Here is an 8,721-nt window from a genome sequence, read left to right as displayed (position 1 = left end):
GGAGCGGGTCCGGTGGTGAGGGTCGCGAGCGTCGGTGTTGAGGGTGAAGGGTGTGGGCAGGGTTGTGCGGGTGTGCAAAGAGAGAGAGAGAGAGCGTCTCGGGCAGGGTCCGACTGTGTCCGGGGGCACAGGCGGGCGAGTTGGAAAAGTGAAGCGGGGCAGTGAGGAGGAGGAGAAAAAAATGTGTAGCCCAGGCTGGCCTCGAACTCGTGATCCTCCTGCCTCCGCCTCCTTCAGCAAATCCTACCGGCGTGCGCCACCACCACCGGCGACAGCCGACCGCGATCCGGACATACTCGAAACGCACACGTGATGACGAAAACAACACAGACACGCCCTCACGCGCAAGACGCCGCCCACCAGCCCTGCTCTCACCCCCGGGACACTCACAACGCACTCGCCCCACACACACCCGACCCAACCCGAAACACCTCTCACAACAAACAACGCTCGCTCCCTCCTTGCACGCAACGCAAACACAAACACAAACACAAACACAAACACAAACGCACGCACCCACACCACGTCCCAAACCCTCCGGGCGGACGCCCTACACCCGGCGCCCCCTTTTGGCTCACTGATCGCCCGGGACGCCGGCGCGAGGGCGACCCCTGGCGGCCGCACCGGGAACCCACACTCACCGCCCCACAGCGCCCGCCCCCGACACCCCGTCCACCCAGCTTGCCCAGGGACCCGTCCTTCCGCCCGCCCGACGCCCCGCCACCGGACTCCCTTCGCTCTCCTCCCAACGCCCGCTCCTCACTGCCAGCAAAACCCACAGCAAAACCAAGGCCTCCAACTCGGGACCGTCGCCGGCCTTCTTCGCCACGGGCCGCTGGGCTCACCGCCGGCTCAAGCCCTCCGCCCCCCTCCCAAGCCCACCCCACCCAACCCACTCCCCAAGGAACACACCCACCCAACCCCATGACCTTACTCCTCCACACCTTCTCCCGGGAGCCGGGAGGCTCGGCGGGAGCACTCCGTACCCCAGACTATAGGTTCCCCTCCACCCGTGCTTTCAGGACTGCCACCAGTCAAATACTGGCTGCCTGGCTGCCTGGCTGCATGGCTGCCTGGCTGCCTGGCTGCCTGGCTGCCTGGCTGCGTGACTGCGAGGACCTATCCGGGGGAGGGCGAGTGGGTGGGTGCCCTGCACCTGGACACTCTGCTAGGGACGGCCAGCTGAGCGAGCGAACGAGCGAGCACCCCGTGACACACACACCCTAGAAGACACCTCTCGCTCTATCCCACTCCCCTACCCGCAGGACCCTCTCCTGCCACATGTCTCCAGGGAAGCAGGAGGTTGGGGGGAACCGGAGCGGGGAAGGCCTCCTGACCCCACAAGGCCCGAGCCCAAGCCCCAAGGCACAACCCAGGGACTTCCTCCCACCGGGATCCAAGCGGTGTCTTCAGAGAAACCCTCCCGGAGCACCTGGTCCTACCCCACACATCTCTAACGACATGCCTTCTTTTTCAGTTTGATTTTATACTGAACACCTCGATCTCAACTGCCTCTCCACCACAGACTTTGACTGACCACATCAGGGACAAGTTGGGATGACCATTTATTTGGGGCAAGAAAAGCAATCAGCAGTAAAAGAGAAGAGGTCGGGAAACAAGAGAAAGAAAAGGAGGAGACAGAGAAAGAGACAGAGACAGAGACTCAGACTGAGAGAGTCAGAGCGTGTCTGTGTGTGTGTGTGTGTGTGTGTGTGAGAGAGAGAGAGAGAGAGAGAGAGACAGAGACAGAGACAGAGACAGAGACAGAGAGACAGAGAGACAGAGAGAGAGAGAAGGAGAGAGAGCAAAGGAGAGGGTGATTTGCCAAAGATAGAAATGGGGAGTTGGTAAAGTGGGGTCTCCCACCTGTAATTCCTGCAGGCAGGTGGAGGGAGAGGCAGGAGGATGAACTAAAATTCTGTACCAGCTGGGTCTAAACAGTGTTGCAGCAAGATCCAGGAGGGCAAAAGCAGTAGGTATTGAGGCCTTCAATCCTAACCAAACCATACCTAACCAAACCAAAGTGAAAGAAGCCAGTGAATCTATCAATATGAACGGTGAAGAAAGCTCAAGAGGCTGAAGATGGGCTTGAGAGGAAGCAGGGGTCTAAGTGGCAGAGCTGGTAGCCAGACATCAGGAGATGGGCGACTTGGAGGAGGAGGAGGAGGAGGAGGAGGAGGAGGAGGAGGAGGAGGAGGAGGACGGACAGTGGAAACGGAGAGAGAGGTGAACACAGGCACAGGAAGAGAGGTAGGACTCCTGCCCTTTCTCGAACCCACCCACCCACCCACTCCATCCACTCCCCCACCCCACACACTCCCCATGCCTCTTCCCTCTTTGGCTCCTGTTCAGAGAAAGATGGCCTGAAAACACCCCTCAGATCTGTTCTTCTTTCCTCCCCTGCTGGAAGCCTGGGGCCTATCACGAGTCCACCTTGACCTCAGCCAGTGTCCAGGGCCAGGAGCCGGCACCTCCACTTGGGGACTTTCACAAGACAGAGACTTGCCTGGGGAGGGGACTCGCTGCAAACACAGGGACCGGCAGAGGGATGGTCAGGCTGAGGTCAGAACGAAATCTGGCTGGGCACCCCTCACAAGTCGGTGTTGGTTCCAACTTCCAGACCCTGACACCACCGGGCAATGGACTTTCGGCGTACTGAACGAGCCCGGCATGATTTTGCAAACAGCCTTCTTGGTGAGAGATAATTAAAACAGCCTCACGTGTACCACAAAGCCTGTGACTTGTTGACGTCGAAACTCTTTTGCTAATTACATACGACCACTCTCAAAGAGATGGGTTCCCATGGCTGGGAAACAATGCTCATGAGCCAGGGCAGCCGCACTCATGCTGTGGGTCCACAGTCTGTTTGGGGGCGGGGAGTGTTGCTGGAGGGCTTCTCTCCAGGTTCCACCAAGCCCCACAGTCCCACAATCCACATATAAAATTATCACTCAGACGCTTATATCACTTATAACCTACTTTTAAAGAACAACTTGTTTAAAAGGTTTTACATTGGTATAGATTTTAGTTTATGTTTAAAATGTTTTACACTGGTATAAATTTTAGTTTATTGATACAAACTTGAAGTTAATTTTGTTATACTGTGTATATATATATATATATATTTCTATTCTTGTTTGAGGTATTATGTTTATGTAACTCATTTACAATTGTAATGGATAATTAAAAATAGATTAATAATTAGTTATCTATGATAATCATATTCGTAGCCATGTTAGTTAAGTCTTCTAGGTATACATAGATATATTTCAGATAGATAGGTAGTCTTCAAACACTTCATAGACCTAGAGAATATGGCCTTTAAATAACTTAGAATTCTGTTGACATGAGACACAATTGCTCCTGGCTGCACCAATTTGATCCCGAGAGAAAGTTGGGCTTCTAAGACATTTCCATTTGGAAGTTTGTCTTCTTGGCACAAAATGGCCTACTGGGCAAAGAACTGCCTTTGCCTTGACGGCTGACGGTACGAATATAATGCTGTCCTTTCTGGACAAACGGGACACAAGGAAAGCCACCACTGTACTCTGCCAAGACAGGGTAAGATGGTCTTTCAGAATTCCTGCATATGAAAATGGTCTGTCATATACTCTAGGCCTGTAGCCAATTTGAATGCACCAACAATGCTGAGAAACATTAGGTGACTGTCCAGGCTGCCAGCTGTCTTGGTCTACTCTTGCAAGATTCCCAAAAGTTGCTTGCATCCATCTACCATTTCTCAGGTGCCATTATGTTCCTTCTCAGGTCTTTGATGTGGTTGAAGACTAGATAGTTGTAATTTCCTCAGTTATGATAAAAGATAAGTTAGTTATAAAACCTTAAACTCACAAATATAAGATAGATAGGACATCTTTAATATTGTCACTATAATTCTTGCTTGATAATTGTTTTGTTATATGTAATTTTACCATGTTAAAGTTAAAACCTTCCTTTTAAAAAAAAGAAGAAGAAAAGGGGAAGTGCTGTGGATATCATTCTATATAAATAAAACACTGATGGCCAGTGATCAGACAGGAAGTATAGGCAGGACAAGGAGAGAGGAGAATTGGGAAACAGGAAGAAGGGGGAGAGACACTGCAGCCACCGCCAGGACAAGCAGCATGTAAAGACGCCGGTAAGCCACCAGCCACGTGGCAAGGTATAGATTTATAAAATGGGTTAATTTAAGATAAAAGAAGAGTTAGCAAGAAGCCTGCCACGGCCATACAGTTTATAAGTATTATAAGCGTCTGAGTGATTATTTTATACGTGGATTGTGGGACTGTGGGGCTTGGTGGAACCTGGAGAGAAGCCCTCCAGCAACAGGGGGGGGCTCTATGGACCCCTTCACTCGGGTCACCTGAGACCCACAGATAACAAATTTATGTCAAGAACCATGACAGTAGTGACTGAGTCCCACATAAATGTGTCAAGAGTCAGGTGTGGCCTAGCCCTACAAGGAGCACGGGGGTCACCCAGGCTCGGCTCCATTTGTAAAGTACAGGTGACATCTCCCGTGAGGATGGCTTCTGTTGACCGAGACAGAAACAAGCTGAAAGAGGGCCTTGGAGGGAGAGTCTGGGATTCAACACAAGAGTCAAGTGTGATCAGGACCTCCCTACAGGGAGCACAGGTCACCGAGCTATTAGCTACATCCATTCCCAGACTTCTAGGAGAAACACAGGTACACATCCCTTCAGTTGAAGAGACAATCTTGCCTGCTCAGTGTTTCTGATTCCCTAGTGCTCATCTGTGAGCTCAAGGACCACTTCCCCCTACACACTGGCTTTAGGACTCTGACCTCTCATGTGGCTGTGCCTCCTCATCTGCTCCTTCCATCCAGACCTCATTTATCCATCCATCAGTCCATCCACCCATCTTCCATCCATCCACTCATCCATCCACTCATCCATCCATCCATCCATCCATCCATCTATTCATCCATCCAACCAACCATCTACCCACCCTTCCATGCCTTGGTCCAACCATACATCCCCCGGACCATCCATCCATCTATCCACCCATCCATCCATCTATCCATCCATCCAATAATCAATCAATCCATCCATCCGAAAACCCACAAACCCACCCACCCACCACCCATCTATCCAGCCAGTCAGTTAGCCAGCCACCCAGCCACCCAGCCATCCCCAGCAGTAGCAGTCTTCCTCCAAGCCACCTAAGAAAATGCACTCGGCACAAGAAAGGTAAGAACAGCTATCCCTGCTCCAGGAAATACACCAGGAACAGGTAGGTGGACAGAGTCCTGAAGCAAATGCAGGCAAGGACCAGGGTCAGAGGGCTTGGGGACATGGCTGGGGTCTTGGCTGGGTAAATGCCCACCTCCACCGCCCACCCCAGCCAGGTCTCTCACTTGGCGCCATCCTCCAGACCATGGCACACAGGCAGGAACAGCCACCAAGGCAATCAATGAGCTTGGCAAGGCCAGTGCAGAGCTCCTGACAAAGAACGGGCTTCTGCCACCCACTGATCAGCACGTGTCAACACTGGCAGTGACTCTGGGACACTAGACAAACAAACAAACACACAAACAGAGAGACGAAAGAACGAATGAACTAAGGAACGAACGGGGGGGGACAGAAAATCTAAAGAGTTGAGCTTTGTATTCAAAGGTTCCAAACAATACAGGTTTGCAAGCCAGCTCCATCCTGTTCTCTGCTCTGGACCTGTGCTCCCTTTTGCTCACCGTGCTTCCCATCCTACCAACTCCGGGTGGTTGGGGTGACAATCGTCTCAAGGAAGGCACACAGAGGCAAGGGTCAGAGTACCTGCCTGGTACTAAGCCTAAAAACAGAAAGTTTGTTGATGTTGTTGTTGTTAATACCATCATCATCATCATCATTATTATTATTATTATTATATAAATAAAAGCAAGAACGTGGAAGTAAAACCTAAGAGGTGGGTGAGAAGTTCAATAAAATTTGGAGGTGGAAAAGTCAAGGCCAATTAAGACAGTGCCCCTGGCACAGGGATAGTAAAAACAGGTGTTTGTGTGTTTGTGTGTGGAAGGGTGTGTGTTTTGGGGTCTGTTGTTTCAATGTTTATACTCAGTCTATTATGGTATGGAGTCAAAGGCAGACTGGTAAGGTTATTTTTCCCTCCACCCTTGGTGTCTTGGTGTTGGCCTTCTGGATTTTATGTTAGACCACCTTTCCTTAATTGCTCAGTTATTATTTTTTTTAATTCTCTTTTGTACAGAAATGATAAGAGAATTCTAGAGTAGTGTTAAGGATATGGTATCACTCATTTCAGAAAAATGTGGTCACAATTTTTTGGTTTGTATATATCATTGTTTTTCATTGTTCTTTATTTGTTTTATTGTTTTTCCTTTAAAAAAAAATAAATAAATAAATAAAAAACCCGGATGGCTTCCGAAGGAACTGACAAAAAAAATTCGTACTTCTTCTTCCCTGGTAGAGTTCCTGTTTTCCCCTCTACCCTGATTGTAGTTGGTCCTGAATTTTTTTCAGTTTTGTGAGGATCTCTGCCCTCTAATCCATCCTTGTCCCGAGTTCCTTAGAGCAGTCAAAAGCTCGCGTCTCCCACACTGCCATGCTGTTTCTCTTTTTCTCGGGAAGATGCGATTTTCAGGCGTCCCATGCTCAGACTCTTCTTGACTTAAATATTACTTTCCTATTTCACCATTTTTAAGTCTGCAAGGCTCCTGCTTTTGTTGTTTGGGTCGCCGGGTGGGGGAGGGGGGCGCTGCCATTTTGCATAAAGATCACCCAGCATGCTTTGAGTCAGATTTTATCGGGTGGCTTTGTAATTCTTTGAATTTTAAACAAATTTTTCATATAAATTAAATATTTTTGTATGGTTTTCTTATCGAGAATAGGTTTGGTTTTGGAATACAAGTGCATATTTTTGAAGTATTGCCATTGTAGTCCACCATGACTGTAAAGGCTTTATTGTTTTCAGCCTTATATATCTTTCTGTATCACAGAATCTTTCGGTTGGTCCGAGGGTAGTGGTGTTTACAACTAATTGATCACAACCAGTTACAGATTTCTTTGTTCCTTCTCCACTCCCACTACTTCACTTGACCAGCCTTTTGTTGGTTGAGATGATTCAACCCATCCCACTTAAGGCCTTGGACAACCAAGGACTAGGTTACCAGATAAAACATGTTTATGTGTCAAAATGATCCATATTCAGTCAACTCCCTATTTGTGTCAAAAGAGAGGACAAAACACAGCATCCTGTTGTGGAAAAGAACAAGTTACAGGTTGCAAACTCGAATGCACAAGTCTACTTTGAAGCTTGCAAAGTGAAAGTCAAGGGAAGAAGTTTTCAAGACAGTTGGCCTAGAAATGATCCTCCTTACACAGGGAAACCCTGTCTTGAAAAACAAAGAAAAGAAAAAAGAAAAAAAGAAAAGAATAGGAAAAGAAAAAGAAAAAAGAAATGATCCTCCTTTCTGAGTAGGGGGCAAACTGATTTCTTTATATGTTTCATGCCTAGACTTCTCTAAGCTTTTCTTTTCTTTTACAATGTTAAATTGATATTGATATTGAAAGAAAATTTTCTTTCTGTTTTGAAATGATTGGCTTTTACAAAACAGAATTGTTGTTTCAAGCTATTTTGTATGCTGAGATAGCAGGATATATACCATGCAATATTTGGTACATAGTTATACTATTAGTATTTGAAATTAAGACCCAGTAGTGCTATGATCTAAATGTGTCCCTAACACACAACAACATTTGTGTGTTGGAATCTTAGTCACTTGTGTGAAAGTGTTGTGTATTGGGAGTAGTCTTGGGGATGTTGAGGCCTTGAGGATTCTATCTCCATGAATTGCTAAATGCTTCTATTAAAAGAGCTCGCAGCATCAGGTTCTCTCTTCTGCCAGTCAAGGACACAGGATCCATCTCTGTTTTGTCTTTCCACTAATTGCCCTGTGAGAACACAGAAAGAAATCCCTTATCAGATGCTAATGTTTTCGGGGTTTTTTTTAACCTCTAAACTAGAAACATATATTCACATAAATCATCCAATCCAGAGTGTTCTGATAAAGCAGCATAAGACACACTAAAAAAAGTATATGTTGACCCTATCTTAGTCTGGATATGGTGTCACATACCTTTAATCCCAGCCATTGGGAGGCAGGGACAGACTGATCTCTGAATTCACATCTGGTCTCATAGCAATTTCCTATTCAACTAGGGCAATTAATTAACCAACTAACTAATCAAATCAACACAAAATTCTTTACTGTTTCAGACTCAGCATGTTATGTTTTGGGGGGACTGATTAATATTATTGCAATGGCCACTCATTGCTTTACAGATATCATTATCTGGTTTATTGTCAAGTCTTAAGGGATTATGCACTCCCAACACCTATGGAAGGAGATCTTTCTAACATTACTGAAACGCCTGAAGTTTCATTGCTCTTAATTTCTTAGTGTCCCCACTAACATTATTTACACGCACAGCAGTAAAAAGTGTTATGCCTGAAGAGGCCTAACAACATTAGTGCAACCATGATAGGCTGCAGACTAACATTACTGGGACTAGGCCTCACTATTACAATAACAGGGAAAAGCCATAAACTGTATCTTGTGGAAGACCAGTCAGAATTTAGACAAACAAGTACTAGAACGCTCTAGAACATAAAGGATAGCTTACATAATCTGTATATAAATCGCCAATTTCCTTGCAGCAATGCCAGTACCAATCACTGTTTGACAAGACT

At 47.1% G+C, this 8,721-nt stretch overlaps 1 long non-coding RNA gene across 1 annotated transcript; it reads left to right on the top strand.

The window, feature by feature from the left end:
* Positions 1-2,199: 2,199 nt before the first annotated feature.
* LOC119087238 lies at positions 2,200-2,725 on the top strand. Its single transcript, XR_005090664.1, has 2 exons — positions 2,200-2,250; positions 2,353-2,725. It is a non-coding gene; the product is annotated as an uncharacterized LOC119087238 (long non-coding RNA).
* Positions 2,726-8,721: the final 5,996 nt, after the last annotated feature.

This window comes from Peromyscus leucopus, unplaced genomic scaffold (genome assembly GCF_004664715.2).
Source record: "Peromyscus leucopus breed LL Stock unplaced genomic scaffold, UCI_PerLeu_2.1 scaffold_455, whole genome shotgun sequence".
Classification (NCBI taxonomy): domain Eukaryota; kingdom Metazoa; phylum Chordata; class Mammalia; order Rodentia; family Cricetidae; genus Peromyscus; species Peromyscus leucopus.
The sequence above is the reverse complement of the archived record's forward strand: the minus strand, read 5'-3'. Positions and strand labels throughout refer to the sequence as shown.